Raw genomic sequence first — 15,302 nt, 5'->3', positions numbered from 1 at the left:
AGAGTTGTGGGCTGAGTGTTGGGGATGGGGGTTGTGGGTTGATAAGTATGTGGGGGGGTGCAGAGTTGGGGGATGTAGGAGTGAAGAGGTGCTTGTGTGGCTTTGCGTGGGCTGAGGTGGAGGACTAGGAGAGGCTTTCTCAGTAGTTCGTACAGTGTGGGTGGGGTGCTGTGGGTGCATGGAGTATGGATGTTTGTGGAAATAGTTCTGCTGGTTTCTGTCTTCTCTCCCCACCATTGTTTTATGGTGGCTTTTGCTTGACTCCTACCTCTTCCCTTCTAGGCATCCTGCTCAGAGTCCCACACTTCTGTCTGACTGTCCCATGTTTAACTCATGTAAGGAGAAAGGAGAGGATACAGGAGTATGGGGTTGAATTATAGGGAATTTAAACTTTGAAAGGGTGGCCTGGTGTGGATTCATCCTTATCTGGTTTCCTGGATGACAGCTGTGCTGTGGAGCTTTCTTAGGGCTAGTCTACACTTACCTGCCGGGTCGACGCGGTGAGTTCGACTTCTCGGAGTTCGAACTATCGCGTCTAATCTGGACACGATAGTTCGAACTCCCCGCGCGCTCCGGTCGACTCCGGTACTCCACCACTGCAAACGGCGGTGGCGGAGTCGACCTTGGAGCCGCGGACTTCGATCCCGCGGCGTCTGGACGGGTGAGTAGTTCGAACTAGGGTACTTGGAGTTCAGCTACGCTATTCACGTAGCTGAACTTGCGTACCCTAGTTTGACCCCCGCCCTTAGTGTAGACCTGCCCTTATTCCTGGGAGTGAGGTGGGGAGGAATAGTACAAGGGGGTTCTGTTCTGTATCAGCCCCCCGCATCTAAGAATGCCCCATTTCCTTTGGCATCCAGAGGCCATTATGGTGCTATCAATTCCAGGAAAAATGGATTAATGAAGAAGATATGGCAGGAGTGACAGGCAATGCAGAGAGTGGCAGGAGACCAAGTCCTAGTCCTGGCTTCCAACTATTGTCCTTTTTCCTAATCTTTCTCCCTCACCTTGGCCTAGCTTTTATAGTCTCTTGCTTTTGTCTCCCCATTAGGTACCTCTTACTTTGTCACATCTATCCACATCTCTGATTGTATTTGGCTTGGTGAGGAGATATGATGTGGCTCTCATCTGTCATAACTTTGCCTCTTTGGCTTCAGAGAATGCTGAGCATAACTGCTATGGATTGGGTTTATTGAGGGCAGGATTTTGAAGGAGATAAATTGTAGAGGTTTGTGTCTCTTGGTTCCTGTTGTGATTTATAAAACAGATTACTTCACATGGATTGACCATTTGTTTGGCATTTAATTCAGTCTCACAGGTCTTGCTGGAATCTCATCTCTGGAGCATTGAATGCCAGGAACCCTGTTCTGTGGGTCATATTGTTTAGGGAAAGGCTATTAGCCAAAGTTACCACTCCCCATTATTTTACATATGGATGGGGCCTTTACTTGACACACAATACAAGCCCTATATAGACGATCCAGCAGTGTCTAGATGACTATTGCTATTTGAAGACATTAGTTCAGTCTGAGCTAATGAAGGAGGTTGTGTTGGTTGTATCACCTTGAAAGGAGAGAACCTCCCATTTCAAAATTGGTTACGTGTGCACATCTCGAAAGGGCCATCTTCATACGTTTCTGATTCCCTGATGAATACTTGTTTTTGGTCGTCCAGGCTTATTGTTGGGAGTTACTTTAGCATCCATCAGAATTACTCCTGGGGGAATTCTGCGCCCTGCAGAAAATACATTCTTCCGGAAAGGTGCTGCAGTTGCAACTTTCATTCACCGGGAACTGCTGTGGCACCAGAACAGAGTGGCTGCTCTTGGGTGGGAGAAGCCCCAGCTCAGATAGGGAAGAAAAAGAGGCTACCTTTCTCACAGTGCCTAGCCCATGGGGTCAGGTCGTCAGGAACGGGATATGGAGTAGATGGATGTACAGTGTGCGGCACATAGGGCTTCTGGGGGGTCACAGATGTGGGGGGATAGATGGGTGGTGGCTGAATGGGAGTGGGGGTACAGGGCCACATGGGGATGGGAGGAGGGGAGTACATGGGTGGAGGAGGGTGTCTGAGTGGGGGTGCAAGGACAGATGGCGGTGAGGGAGTGCAGGGACATATGGGGCAAGTGTACCTGACTGAATGAGAGGCTAGGGGTCAGCCAGGGTCTGCATGGTGGAAGCTCACTAACAATCCCTACTCACTCCCCAAAAAACCCTTGTTCCATACATCTCCAACCCATACCCAACAACCCTCCCAAGTTCACGCTCAGGCTCTTTCCCAGTAATGACTTCCCTCTCCTTCAGCTCCTCCATTACCCCTGACTCCCCTGAGCCTTTGTGGTGCTTCTGAAGGGTACAGTAAATACATTTCTGTATTGTAGTTTAAATGAATTATTACTCAGTTGTGTATTAATATGCCTAGTAAGGAATCTGTTAGTCAAAAAACCTGAATCTTTTTTGTTGTCTGTATTGTTACAAACATAGTTGCTGACAGGTATTTTGAAATAAATTACCAAAATAATTGAAATTTGCATGATTATATTATTTTGACAAATAAAATATGCAGAATTTTAAAATATTGTGTGCAGAATTTTTAATTTTTTGGTGCAGAATTCCCCCAGGTGTAGGGAATGATGACCGTGGTATATTGACTAAAGAGCCAATGGCTGCCATAATCATAATCGGTGTGTACTAGATAGTTTTTGTCTCAATAGACATAGGTGGCAATACTTTCTAAACTTATTTTGATGTTGGGATTGGCAGAAGTCATAGTGAAGATTCCTTTATTATAGTCTTGTCATAAACTTGTGCAAACTGTTGTCAGGGCTCACCTTTGCTGCAGTAGATGTGTGGAACCTATTTTATTTCTGTCCTTGGAAACTAACAGCATTTTCTAATATAGACTATAATGCACCTAGTGGACCTCTCTGTCTTTGTAAGACACTTTAGCTATCTTTTACCCTCTAATGTTGACACAGTAGTTTCTAAATATCATCTTCCTTAAAACCATCCTTGCAGTCACCAGGGTGTATAGATGACCTGCAGCAGATGAAATGTAAAATAAAGATGCCACAGCATCAGGAGCAGACATTAAGCACTGAGTTTGACTGATCACCCTTGAACTGTTAGAAGTCATGTGCCTTGAATATAATAGAAGTGGAGAAGAAAAGCTTCACCATAGCATCTATGAAAGCCCAAACAACCTGAAATCTTGTGGGTAGTAGACAGCATGGTGATTGTGGTCTGCTTTTGTTTGGAAGCAGTCAAATGTTTGACAAGATTGATTAGGTTTGCAGTGACTGGCTGCCTGTATAATGGCAGATCCTTCTGGATTTCCTGTTTATACAAATGTAGTTGAACAAATGTGACACCTAAAGATAGCGGAGAGCTTTGGGCTGTGACCTACAGCTTGGGGTTATGTCCCTGCTAGCTAGTGAAGTCATGAGGTGGATAAGTTTTATGTTCACTGTTATCTGAGTGCTAACTCCTCCACTCAGTAGGGCAACGTATCAGAACAGTTATGTCCATGTTCAAGAAGCCACCTCTTGATACTGACAGTCCTGCTAACGATAGTCCTGTCTATAACATCTTCTTGGAGAAACTTAGTGGAAAGGTTCTTGCCTTATCTGGAGTTTTAAGAGTTACCGTTTGATTCAGGTGTTAGGCCTGGATATAGAATAGAGTAGAGCTAATTTTGTGAGTCTATCTTACTGTCTTACAAAAGAAAAAAAAGCCACATGATATCAGTCTTTACAATAAAAATATTGTTAATGCATCATTAGGGACCAGGAGTTGACTTTTTTTTGTTTTCTCCTATGTGATATATCACCTGTAGAATCTGTGGAACTCCCCAGGATTTTCTTCTTATGGCCCCTATCATTATAGTGTCTGATCGCCTTTCCCATATTAGTGAATTTATCCTCATGACACCTTAGTGATATAGGCAAGTAATATTATCCACTCTCTTTCAGATGGGGGAACTGAGACACACAGATTAAGGAAGTTTGTGCCAGAGCTAAGGATTGAATGCAGATCTTGGGAGTCCCAGTCAGTACCTTAACTGTAAGGCCATCCATCTACCTTATTCCGTCACATCTCCTATTCAGTGTGTATGTGAAGTTGATAGATGAGATGGTGAGAGTGCAGTGTTATCAATATAACACTCAGCTCTGTATCATATCTCTTTCCTCAGACCCAAGTGGTGGTGTCTGCTTTCCCAGCATTTAGCTGAAGTTGAGTCTTGGTTGAAGCTGAACTGAGGAGAGGAAATGTTGGGTTGAAGGAGTGAAATAATCAGCAGAAATGGTGAGAGTGAGGTCTGCTTCCTTGAATGTGAGGGTAGGCTTGCCATTTGCCAACAAGCTTTGCAGTTTAGTGATCCTATTCAATTCATGGCTGCTTCTGGATTATCAGGGCTCAGCAGTAGCCAAGCGTGGGGTTTTTCATCATCTCCTTGCAACTTTTTCTTTATGTGGAGCTTTCCCACAGTGTTCTAGGATTTTGTCCTCTCCAGTTTGGACTACTGCAATGTGCTTTAGTTTTAGGCCACACTTGAAGACTTCTAGAAACTTCTGCTGGTTCCGGCTATGTTACCATCTTAGTTAGCAGTGTTTTTTGGATTGGCCATATTAGTACAATTGTGTCAATATGCTCCAGAGACTTTAAATATCTTCCTGTATACAACTCAAAATATTAATTTTTTTGAGCCCTTTATGATTTGGTCCTGATTACTTTGTCTATATCTGTCCTGGTACACTATCATGATAGTTGAGATGAGCTAGGAAGCAATTTACTGATAGCTCCAGACTTGTATGTGAATGGAGCTGGGTACAGAGCATTCAAGGTGGGGCATTTTAAATCTAGACTTCACTTTTTTTGTTCTACAGAGCCTGAGTTACTGGTCTTCAAAATATGTTGCAACACCTCTTGATTCAAGCTTTTTGTGGGTGTGTTTTGGGGTGGGGAGGGTGTATAGTGGCAAGGGTTTTTTTTGTTTGTTTTATGGAATAGGTGACACATCTAAAAAATTTTCTGGAACTGACATTGCAAATATTATAACTTGTTCATCTCCCTGGGGGGTGTCACAAATAGGGTTTATGCATTTATAGCCATCCTCAGAAGGGGACACAATCAACTTAGTCACTTATTTCTGAAAACATTGGACCTGTTACTGATGATGGTATCGGTCAATTCCATTATCAGAAAGAACATAAGAATGGCCATATTGGGTCAGACCAGTGGATATCTAGTTAGTGCCAGATGCCTCAGAGGGAATGAACAGGGCAGAGCAATGTATTGAGTGATCCCCTGTTGCCAGTCTCTGCTTCTGGCAGTCAGAGGTTTAGGGACTCCCAGAATATGGGGTTGCATCCCTGATCATCTTGGCTAATAGCCATTGATGGACCTATCCTCTATGAAACTCTCTAATTCTTTTTCAAACACAGTTACAGTTTTGGCGTTCACAGCATCCCCTGGCAATGAGTTCCACAGATTGACTGTGTGTTGTATGAAGAAGTACTTCTGTATGTTTGTTTTAAATTAATAAATTTCAGGTGACCCTCTGGGTTTTGTTTAATGTTAAGGAGTAAATAATAGTTCCCTATTGACTTTCTCCATACCATTCATGATTTTTATAGACTTCTATCAAATCCCCCCTAAGTCACCTCTTTTCCAGTCTTTTAAATCTCTCCTCCTATAGAAGCTGTTCCATATGCCTAATCATTTTTGTTGCCCTTTTCTATACATTTTCCATTTCTAATGTATTTTTTTTTTTTGAGATGGGGCAACCAGAACTTCAAGCAATAGGTGTGGATGTACCCTCAACTTATATAATGGCATTGATATTTTCGTCTTAATAGCTCTCCCTTTCTACCTTTCTACCTTTCCACAAAGATTTCAAGATCTTTCTTGAGTGGTAACAGTTAATTTAGACAACATCATTTTGTATGTATAATCGGAATTACGTTTTCCAATGTGCTTTACTTTGCATTTATCAACCTGGAATTTCACCTGCTATCTGGTTGCCCAGGCACCTAGTTTTCTAAGATCCCTTTGTAACTCTGCGCAGTCAGCTTTGGACTTTACTAAATTACTCAAGATAGTTTTGTCTGCAAACTTTGCCACCTTACTGTTTACATCTTTTTCCAGTTCATTTATGAATATGTTGAACAGCACTAGTCCCAGTACAGAACCTCGGGGGAACCTGCTGTATTTCTCTCCATAGTGAAAACTGACAATTTATTCTTACCCCTTTGTTTCCTGTCTTTTTTAACTAGCAACTGGTCCATGGGAGGACCTTTCCTCTTATCGCATTACAGCTTACTTTTTTTAAGAGCCATTGGTGAGGGACTTTTTTAAAGTCTTTGAAAAAGTCCAAGTACACTGGATCACCCTTCTCCACATGTTTGTTGACATCCTCAAAGAATTCTAATAGCGCGAGATGTGATTTCCCTGTACTAAAGCTGTGTTGACTCTTCCCCAACATATTATATTCATTTATGTGTCTGATAATTCTGTTCTTAGTTTCAACCAATTTTTTTGATGCTGAAGTTAGGCTTATTGGACTGTAATTGCCAGGATTGCTTCAGGATCCTTTTTTAAAAATTGGTATTATGTTAGCTATCCTCCAGGCATCAGGTACGAAGGCTGATTTGAGTGATAGGTCCCATACCACAGCTGGTAGTTCTGTGGTTTCATATTTGAGTTCCTTCAGAACTCTTGGGTGAATACCATCTTGTCCTGGTGACTTCTTATTGTTTGTTTAATCAGTTTGTTCCAAAAACCTCCTCAACTGACACCTTAATGTGGGACAGTTCCTTAGATTTGTCACCTAAAAAGAATTATTCAGATGTGGGAATCTCCTTCAGATCCTCTGTAGTGAAGACCAATGCAAATAATTTGTTTAGCTTTTCTGCAATGGCCTTGTCTTCCTTGAGTTCTCCTTTTAGCATCTTGATCTTTCATCGTTTCACAGCTTGTAAGCCTGTTTTGTATATCAAAAAAGGGTGAGAGTAAAACACTTAATTACCCTGGGTTTACAATTTTTATTACAGTATCTGATAACATTTCTAAGGCTTTGTCTACACTAGCACTTTTGTTGGTAAAACTTACATAGGTCAGAGGTGTGAAAAAAACACACTCTGACATAAGTTTCACCGACAAAAGTGCTGGTGTAGACAGCACTACGTCAGGAGAGGCTCTCCTGCTGACATGGCCAATGACGTGTGTTGGGTTTTGTTAATTATGCTGGCAGGAGAGCAGCTGTGCTGCTGTAAGGTCTATAGTGTAGATGTAACCTAAGTCTCTCCTATCTTTTAAATTGACTAGATATTAAGTTGAGCGTTTGTAAGGTTGCCTAAGCATTTTCATTCTAATTGGTCCTTTTCAGTTATATACATTTGTCATTCTTTTTCATCCAGAATTTTTCCATTTGTGCCTCTTACAAAGTGGGGGGTGGGGGTGTGTGTATGTGAGAGAGAGTAATTTCAAAACAGATTTTTAGATGACAAAAGTAGAGTAAAATACATTTACAATTATTAATCAAAAGTAAAATAAAGCATATTTTAAACACTTCAGTAGTTTAGGGTAGAAACTTGAAATTTGGTACTGTGTATTCCTGGGTTGGACTTCAGCCTTTTTTGTAAAATAGTGTAGTAGCTGCTTTTATTTGCAGAGAGATGATAATCTTTTTACAATAATGTGATTGTGATGTCATAAAGTTGAAATTACTTAACCAAAGTGTCAAATGGGGGAGGGGGCTTGATACATTGGACTCACTATCTTATTCCTCTCTAATTTACAAAGTTGATTCTTAAAAAAAATTCAGTCTTTTCTGATTTTTTCTAGTGAAGTTTTAATAAGAGTCTTGAGTAATAATTGAAGATATACCAATCTCCTAGGGCTGGAAGGGACCTTGAAAGGTCAAGTCCAGCCCCCTGCCTTAACTAGCAGGACCAATTTTTGCCCTAGATCCCTAAGTGGCCCCCTCAAGGATTGAACTTTACAACCCTGGGTTTAGCAGGCCAGTACTCAAACCATTGAGCTATTGTAGTATTAAGGGTCCAGTACTTTACAAAATTAACTACAGTAGATCTTGAATACCATGAAATATTTTTGAAACAACATTGCTTTTTAAAAACTTGTTTTCTTACTAATTTTTAATCCATAATTGGTCTATTGGACTGTCCATCATTATAGTAGAACCTCCTTAATTCTTCTTAATTACCAAACAATTAGGAAAATTGCATGAGAAGTTTGTCTTTTACTGAAAAAAGCATTTCAGTATTAAAGTCCCTTTTAAGAGTAATTTTGGTTACTCTAATGAAAGTGTCATACTTTAAAATCATGCTTAGATGAGTGATTTCCATTAGTAGATAGCAAGTTTCTCTTGCTGGAAGTAGAAACAAAGCTTTTTCACAAATACCCAGTAGTTGTGATAGAAGCTAATGATAAATGGCAGGATGCTATTAATTGGTGTTGAGTATTAAAATCTGAGCAAATGTAAGCCTTGAATATTTCTAATAAGCCTTTTCTCATCTACTTCTTTTAGTAACATCATAATTTTGAGGTAAAGCCTAAGTTGAACATGAAGGAAAAAGTGTTGCTCACCCTTTCTCAAAAGCTACAAGAAATGTCTTTCTCTTTTTTCAGGAGAATTTTTAGAGCATTCTAGGATCATTGAAGATGCATTTTTTTTACTCTATGGAAATTTAAAATACAACCCGCAAAGAAACTCACCCACTGTTCTGTTTATATATGCTTTTCTAGTTGCAAAAGTTAAAGTTGCAACTTTCACTCACTCATAAACTTCTCAAACTAGATCTAGTCCCAGTTGGCTGAAAATATTCCTCTATTCAGAGCTTTTGAATCTTGCTACATATCACTGGTTTTGACTTTCATCTTGGGCAGATCTTTTCTTAACACAAGGACTTTGCAAGACCCCTAGTAGCCTGCTGGCTGTTAGACTGAGCAGTCATCATATGTGAAACCGATTATGGAAACCACATGATCAAAAACTTCAATTCCGCAATGGCAAAATATGTCTCTGAAGATGCCCCAGGCTCTATAAGGGCATTGAGCAAAAGTATGTACCTGACTATTTTTGGGGTATGTCTACACTTTGTCTATAGCTATGCCAGCACAGCCCCATAGTGTAGGTGGAGGCTGTGCTGACAGAAGGGGTTTTTCTGTTGGTATAAGAACACCTCTTCTTTAAAGATAGCTATGTTGATGAAAACCCTCTTCTGTCAAAATAACTTTTCAGGGTAGATGTAGCTATGTTAGCATAGCTGTTTTAATTGCTGCGTGGTATTTTCATACCCCTGACTGATGTAGCTATGCTGATAAAACTTTTCAGTTTAGACTATAGGTCTTGTTGGAACCCTAGGCATGGCTAAGAGTGTGAACCAAAGTAGGCCTTGTCAGAATAGTAACATTGAGGTATCAACTAACCAAGTAAGCACTTCCTGACTGGAGAGGATGGTACAAGATTACACCGACCCCCTACTAAAGATAAGGAGTGGATGACAGGATAATGGATGAGGATGTTTTGTTTGAACTAGCAGGTACAAGATGTAAGGATGGTAACAATATCTGAAGTGTAATAGGTAACATGTTTGTTTCAATGTATGAAAAGCAGAAATCATAGGAGGGGCAACTTTGTATTGGCCTATAAGACATCATTCTGTTCTGTTGATTACGTTGATACCTTGTTGCAGGCATACATGTTAGTGTACCTGTAACTGTTGAGACAGGGCACTAGGGCTGTGTCTTGTTGATGATAAACCTGGCCGACCACCTTGGTCATCAAACCGAGCCTGTGATCTGTCTTTATAAGTGACATTGAGGTCAGCTGAACTAGCAAACTGCACTCTCTCCTGGTGCAGCTAGCATCTGATCTCCACGAACAGCGTAGGAGCAATGCATCAGCACACCCAACAGCATTAACAGTGGTGACCCTAACTGCTGATGTGGTGACCTGACTGCTCTGAGGGTCACAACCTGAGATGGCAGAAAACTTGAAGCTACAAAATCCCCACAAACAGCACTGGAACAATACACCAGCACAGCCAACAGCACTAACAACATGGGTAGAAGTTTGAGCGCTCTCACTTAGGGCAAAATAATTTACTTCGTGTGCACTTCCCTGGACGTCGTCAGGCACTTCAGTTTAATGAAGAAGCTGGAACATAGGGTCCAGTCTCCTATACTCTTTGGCCTTGTCTTCACTGTGAAAAAGAATGTGTCCTTATCTTGAGTTAAATAACAGGCGGTAAAAGCCAAGTGAAGGTAAGGCAGTTTGTAATTGACACATAAGTTAACAGGCTGCAGTAAATGCAAGGCTTCTCCATAGTCTTTAACTCAATCTGATACCTTGTGTGAAAACTACAAACTGCCTTCTCTTCACTTAAGACATTAGTTAATTTGAGATGACACCTTTTTTCCTAGCAAAGACACCCTTTTGGTGCTTTAATATAGTACTGAATAACCTCAGGGGCTCTCCTTTTGTAGCCTTTGAAAAAAACTTTCAGGAATTTAAAACCATTTTTTTAATGGCCATCTAACCTAGCCAGAGGGTGCTGCATTTTAGGCTCTTTAGAAAGGAAGCCCATGCTCAGAAAGGAATTCTTCTCTTTGTCCTTAACTGCTGGTCCACCATAAAAAAGGGAAAACTTGATAAGAATAGCAGGGGTCACAAAAAAGCAGGCACTCAGCTCACTTTTCTGGCAATAAGGATATTTGCCTTTGAGGCTGAGGTAGCTGAAGAGGGAACCTAGGAAAGGTTGTTGTCCATATGGTTTCAAAATGGCTGTTGTAAATCCTAGATACACTACTGGAAACAGCACATTCTCAAGAGAGCAAAGCTTACCAGAAGGGCACTAAATCCAATATAAAGGATTTTATATCTGCTTCCAAAAAGAAATTAAGTATATCAGTCCTCTTGTTGCCAATAGTAATGAAGTATTAATGGAAAAGCTCCTGCAAGCCCAAGAGATGAATTAAATAAGCCCCCAAAGTCTTTATGAAAGACCAAGGCACACTAAGAAGTTCTATTGTGGCACAATGCGTCTTGGTTCTAAAACCTGATTATGATGGCATCATATTCACCTTTGCATCTTCTCCTCTGAGATACTAGGTGGATATTTCCTGGGTAACTTGGACTCGGTCTTGCATCCGACGAAGTGGGTATTCACCCACGAAAGCTCATGCTGCAAAACGTCTGTTAGTCTCTGAGGTGCCACAGGATTCTTTTGCTGCTTGGACATTGAGCGGAGGTCATTGAAAAGGATAGTTTTCTATAATAATAACTCTTGTTTTCAAGAAACTTTTCAGTTTGACAAATACACGAGCATATGGTACAAACTGAATACCTGGTATAAAACAAAGGACCTAATAAAAACCCAATCTGCCAATATACCTGATATATTAGGTTTCCTACAGGGTGATGTTTGTATAAGGCATTTAACTTGAGACTCACTAACATGCTTCAACTGTCTCTAGGCCACTGGGAGTGGATTAACAGGGATTGATTTCCTGACCACACCATATGAATGATTTTTAAGAGCAAAAGTGCTTCTTAATCTTCCAGGGCACTACCTGGAAACTTAATCTTGTTTTTTATGTCCTCATAGAGTCCTCTTTCAAAACCCTACTAACACTCAGTGTCTCTATCTTACCTTCAAGTTAGAATTCCTAGTGGCAATTACACCATTTCACAGCTAAGAGTCTTACTTATGGAATCTCGCTAATATAGCTGTCTACCATTCAGAGTGGACCAGTGTTACTGTAACTGCTATTTTTCATCAGTATGGCGAGGACATGCTTGGTTGCTTTTTGCCCCTGCCTGGTGCACCCAAGGGGGGAAAAAATGAGATTGACTGGATGGAAGAAGGGCATTTAGAGCACAGCTAGGATAAGAAAAGGTTTTTGCAAAAGTGCACAGATCTGTTTGTTCTCTATTATCTGGCAGTCAAAAGGGGGATGGGGGGGACCATTCAAATTCCTCCAGTGCTACATTGTTAAAGCTGTGTATTAAAAAGCTTATAAATTCAAAGCTATTAAACCTCCTGGAAAAACTGTGGTCCAGATTAGTCTTTTTTTTTTTTTTTTTTTTTTTTTTTCCAGCAGAAAATTCTTATGTTTCCAATGAAGAGATTTGAAAGGTGGCCGTGGGCTTCTGTTCATGCATTTTCTAGACATTTATAAACTAGATATACAGTCTTTGCTGAATGCTACCTTTTATGAGGGAGGTACGAATTTCAAGAATCCCCCTCTCCCCCCTTCAGCTGTGTACTGCTTTTGAGTAAGGGCTTGACTACACTTGTGAGTTACAGCGCATTAAAGGAGCCCCAGGTGTACTAGCTCACTGCCTGTCTGCACTGGCAAGGCACGTAGAGCGCTCTAACTCCATGGCTAGAGCGCTCCTGTTATTTCACCTTGGCGAATAGAATAATGTTTGATGCGCCCCTACTGGAGCGCCACAGCATCAGTGTGGACGAGTTGTTGCATTACTGTGCTCTGATCAGCCTCTGGAAACGTCCCGTAATCCCTTAAATCAAGTGGCCACTCTTGTCATTGTTTTGGATATGCCCTTTGAAAGCTCCATTTGACAGCCAGCATGCTTATCTGCTCCGAGACAAAGCTACCATTACTGTGGAATGCTGTGTGTGATGAGAGAGAGGTGGGGAGAGGGGTCTGTTGCTGTCTGAATTTACAAGACAGCATGCTGACATGCTCTCAGCCCCTCCAAAACCCACTCTCCCCCCACATACACACAACACACTCCCAGTCGCACTCCATCCCACCCCCCTTATTTGAAAAGCATGTTGCAGCCACTTGCATGCTGGGATAGCTACTACAATGCACTGCTCTCTGTGGCTGTTGCAAGAGCTGCTAATGTGGGCACACCAGTGTGCTTGTGGCTGTCAGTGTGGACAGATTGCAGTGCTTTTCTTACTGCACTCTATGAAGGCTGGTTTACATCTGCAAGTGTAGCCATGCCCCTAGTTTCGGGAGTGGTGAACTAGGCCATTGCTGACAGATTTAAAGCTGACTCTCCTTGTTTTCCTTTTCTCAATGGCCAGATTGATCAGGCCATCTTTCCCTAGATGTAAATTCTCCTCATTCTGAAGAAAGTGGAATTGGGATGTAGGATTACTATTTCAGAATTTAGATGCACAATCTTAGATTAGTTAAGGGGAGAAGCTAGACTGATAGAGGCCTCTCCCTGGTTATTGATGGACTTATTGGAAATAGTGAACCTAACCACTGAGAGAAGAAATTGCTCTTTCAGGAACTAACCATGTACATATAAATATGCTGACTTTTTAAATCTGTCCTCATGTTTCAGAGATGTTCATGTCTTTGCAAATTTCTACTCAGTCTTCCTCCACACACCTCTTCTGGAAACCTGGCCTCCTCAAATGCATGGGTCCTTCACTCGTGCACATAAATCAGACAAAAAAATTTGGAGTTTGTAACTTTTTCCCCCCCTCTGGGTGTCTATCTCATATCAAATGTCATCATGTGGGTTTACACTATTGTAATTGCAAATAGAATTTGGCCTAAAATGAGTCACAGCTCCGCCACACTCCTGCCATATTTAGTGTGCCTAGAGAGCCACTGCTTGTGCAGTACATAGTCTCTAACTGGGTGTTCAATGCGTGTGTGTGATTATGTTTATAAAGGCTATTTGTATAAAGGAAGAGCCAAAACTAGGGGTATTCCTGTAATCCGTCATTTCTTGACTTGTGAATATTTCTGTTTGCAAACTTAACTTTCTTTTAAAGTAATGGAGGTTTTAGGGGGTGGAGGTATATTGAATTTATTGTATATAATTATATACACTCATCCTAGTTTTACAAGTTTCAGAGATACATCCTATACTTAAAATGGGGACTACTGCAAGAACTGATATTATTGCAGAACCAAAATTTATTCTAACTTTGTGTGCGTGCATGCACACAGAAGTACTTGGCATTTAGATATCATGGTAATGTTGCCTTACCTGGCTTCTAGCAAGCGGGGTGTTGGCTTCCTGTACGCTTGTGTAAGATCTAAAGGTTGAAGGCCCATTGGACTCTTGAAAGAAGTATAAGAAACTAAAAATGTCAGTTCATTAATTTAAAGGGAAGGTATTTGTGAAAGTGTTGCATGTGCTGCATTTTATGTAAAATGTCTGCTGTTTCTCTTATAACTGCTTGTCTACACATGAAATTATACCTGAATTATTCTGTGTGGGGGGACACATTCTGGAGTAAGGCTATTCTACACTAAAAACTTAGATGCAAATTACACTGGCATAAAGCTGCTGCAGTTAGTATATCGCTTGTGCTTGTGCACGCTCATTAGGAGTGCTTGTGTCGTTGCACAGTGCAGTGCACCATGGGTAGGTATCCGTGTGCAACCTGCCATCATCCAGCACACTGTCTTTTGGGAAGTTTTGACAGTACAAGGTAGGGCAGAAATGAGTCAGGAATGGGTGACTGGGAGTAAGGGTTCAACTTCCCAGAGTGCAGCTGTTTACATCCCATAATGTCACCTATATCCCAAAATTTCTGAGCCTTTAAAAAAAAAAAATCCCACAAACCTGCTCAACCCTCCTCGCTGTTCACCATCTCTGACAGAAAGCCTGGAGCCTGCGTGGCTCCGCGCTACTTGTCATAAGTGTTGCAAGCACAAGATGCATGATCCTTTGGTATTTGCAGAACTGTAAGAGGAATCGAATAAGTGAGGAACATGGTGATTTCTTGGAGGAGAGATTGCTGCGGGACATAGTGAGAACCAGTTCAAGGTTATTGGTGGCATTAATGGAGCAGCTGCAGATGGTGAAATGCTGCTTCTGGAAAATGAGCACTCACTCATGGGATTGCATCATAATGCAGACTTGGTATGATGAGCAACGGCTGCAGAATCTTCCCCACCTTTTCCTTTCTGTTCATGCCAGGGATTTGTGATTCGGGCTTCTTGGAAGTATCCACGGGGTCTGCAAGTTGGTGGCAGGGTTTCTACCAAATATATCCTGCAGCTCTTTGTGAAAGTGGCAGGTCTGTGGCTTGACACCAGATTGATTGATGGCATCCTTGGCCTTCTGAGATGCCTTCAGCAGATCCTCTGCTTTCACGTGGCACTGCTACTGGTCCCTATCGTACTCCTCCTCCTGCATTCCCCGTGCAACCTGCTCTTACGTGTCCATATTACTATGGGTGGTCCGTTGTGCTTGCATAGCCTGTTCTCCCCACAGGCCCAGGAGATCCAACATCTGTCTACTTCAAGCCAGAGTGCATCTGGAGTGTGTGGTCAGCT

At 41.6% G+C, this 15,302-nt stretch overlaps 1 protein-coding gene across 4 annotated transcripts in view; it reads left to right on the top strand.

The window, feature by feature from the left end:
• MTA1 (metastasis associated 1) overlaps window positions 1-15,302 on the top strand; it is a 157,790-nt gene that overhangs the window by 950 nt on the left and 141,538 nt on the right. The window lies entirely within an intron of this gene.

Source organism: Mauremys reevesii, linkage group 8 (assembly GCF_016161935.1).
Source record: "Mauremys reevesii isolate NIE-2019 linkage group 8, ASM1616193v1, whole genome shotgun sequence".
In the NCBI taxonomy this organism is placed as follows: Eukaryota; Metazoa; Chordata; order Testudines; family Geoemydidae; genus Mauremys; species Mauremys reevesii.
This window is presented reverse-complemented; position numbering and strand designations above follow the sequence as displayed.